This window comes from Montipora foliosa, chromosome 1 (genome assembly GCF_036669935.1).
Source record: "Montipora foliosa isolate CH-2021 chromosome 1, ASM3666993v2, whole genome shotgun sequence".
Classification (NCBI taxonomy): Eukaryota; Metazoa; Cnidaria; class Anthozoa; order Scleractinia; family Acroporidae; genus Montipora; species Montipora foliosa.
In genome coordinates, this window is record NC_090869.1 from 56788313 (window position 1) to 56790812 (window position 2500).

Consider the following 2500-nt stretch of genomic DNA (forward strand, 5'->3'; position numbering starts at 1 on the left):
TATCGACGAGAAAGAGCTCAAGAGAAAGAACAAGAGGAATGCTTCGAGATCGTTCGAATCAACTGATACTAGATGGTATGTTGGAGTCGTGATTTTGTCTGTTTACTATATTTCCCTTCATTTGTAAAAATTCAAATTTCTCGTTATTTTTTCTAGGTGCAAATGTACGTGTTGTTCTTCGGAGACAGTAACAAAGGCCAGTGAAAGGGTAAGAAAAGCTTCTGCTGTTACTAGCGAAATTGATCGGTGAGTGGAGTAGCTGGAACTGAAGAAGTTGCAGATGACGGAGAACTACAGTACCACTGATCTGCCTGGGCTTCAATCTTGTTGTTTAGATGAGTGGGTTTTAAAAATAGTCGCCATAGGATTAAGAAACCGAAAGAACGAGCGATACACATCAATGTATATGAGCAAGGCCAAACTGCGAAGTATCGGTATTAGAGCGCTGTATAATAAGCTCAATTTGGATTGCACTTTTCAATTTTCCTTGTCGGGAAATATTTTAATGTTTTTTACAACGTAGCAATTAAGAACGACAATGGCAATAATTTTCCTTGCTCCTGAATAGATTTCTACGATCAGTTTCATACCGACAGTTTATTCGTCTTGTTTGGGACTTTATGGGGTATATCATACGTTGATGTGTGTATCGCTCGTTCTTTCGGTTTCTTAATCCTATGGCGGCTATTCCTCAAACCCACTCGTCTAGACAACAAGATTGAAGCCCAGGCCGATCGGTGGTAGTACTTTATCATCTGTAACTGCTTCCAGCTTCCCCAGGCACCGATCAATTTCGCTACAGCAGAAGCATTCCTCTGTCTTTGTTACCGCGTCCGAAGAGCAACACGTACATTTGCACCTAGAAAAAATAACGAGAAATTTGAATTTTTACAAATGAAGGGAACAATAGTAAACAGACAAAATCACGACTCCAACATACCATCTAGTATCAGTTGATTCGAACGATCTCGAAGCATTCCTCTTGTTCTTTCTCTTGAGCTCTTTCTCGTCGATATGCGACTGCTTTTTCCTCAGTAGCCACGAGTCCAAATCTTCATAATCACAGGTAAGTAACTCAGAATATTTTTTCGAAGTCAAACGATAATTCCGAAGTCGATAAATCATGATCGATAAGAGACGAAGCTTCGCTTTCTGACATGTTTTCCATTGTTTACTGAAGTAGCAGCGAGCAATTTTAGGTGCGGTTACACTCACCATGGTAAATGCCATTTCCCATGGTAAATTATCCCACGGTGCTTCACACTTGGGTTTTAGTATACCGTGTTAACTAAGGGTCACACGTTACGAAGATTACCGAGGTAAAACGAAATCTCACGCAATTCATTGGCGGGAAATTTAATCACAACTTCATCAGCATAGCGATTGGCTCTTGTACCTCGGGCATCAAAACACCCTTCCAACTTCCCACGTTAAATGTCATGGGCGCTTCCACTGATCTTTTTGACGTATCCATGGATATTTAACACGGGAAATGTACCTCGGGAAGCGTCGGTCACACTACTAAATACAGTTTCCCGTGGTAAAAAGGCAATTTACCACGGTAAAAGTGCCCCGTGTAACCGCACCTAATATGTTGAGTAAGTGACGTCATAAGTCCTCGCTCCAGGCTTTCTCGAATAAGTATGCAGGCGACATAGCAATAATGGCGGATGCTATGAAAAACAAGTATTTCGACGTAATAACATTGAAATGTTGGTGAAAGTAAATTAAATTCATTATGTGAAAAGCGTATGCAACATTTTGGCGGCGTTTCCTCGAGGATTTGAGACTTTTTAAAAAATCGAGTTTTTTCGTCGGAGTCCCCCTTTAAGGAAACTTGATTCTTTGAATATTGAGTACCATCTATTGGGTGATTTTAACTGTAATCTGGCTGTTTCTCGATATGACAACGACGCACGCAAATTAGTAAGTATTACTAATGTCTATGGCCTTCATCAACTAATAAATGAACCAACAAGGATAATTTAAACTTCACAAACCTTAATTGATCTAATTTACACTAATTAAATTGTCCCGACAAAATTGTGTTCTGGCGTTCGACACATCGTATTAGCGATCATAGTTTGTTTGTTTGTTATTTATTTGTTTCTTTAAGCAGGTTGAAGTTTTGGCAGCTATTCAGCTGATGTGGACCTGCTATACCCACCCACCCATATACACACAGAGGACAGCCACAACACCGGGAACTTCACCCCCTACTCTTCTCGAATAGTGTGACGGTGGGTTCTTTAACGTCCCAGTGGGACGGAAGTTATTTGTGAGACGGAACCTCCGGCTTATCGTCCTTATCCGAGACGACTTGAAAGTCTAACCATTTGCGCATGCACTTTTTCCTCAGTTATTTAAAGACCCTGAGTGTTGGTCCGGCCGGAGTCGAACTCACGACCTCCCGCATGGCAGCCCGGTGCTCAACCAACTGAGCCACCGGTGAGCGGTGTCTTTGCTTACAGAAAACTTTCAATTCATGGGTTTCATAGAG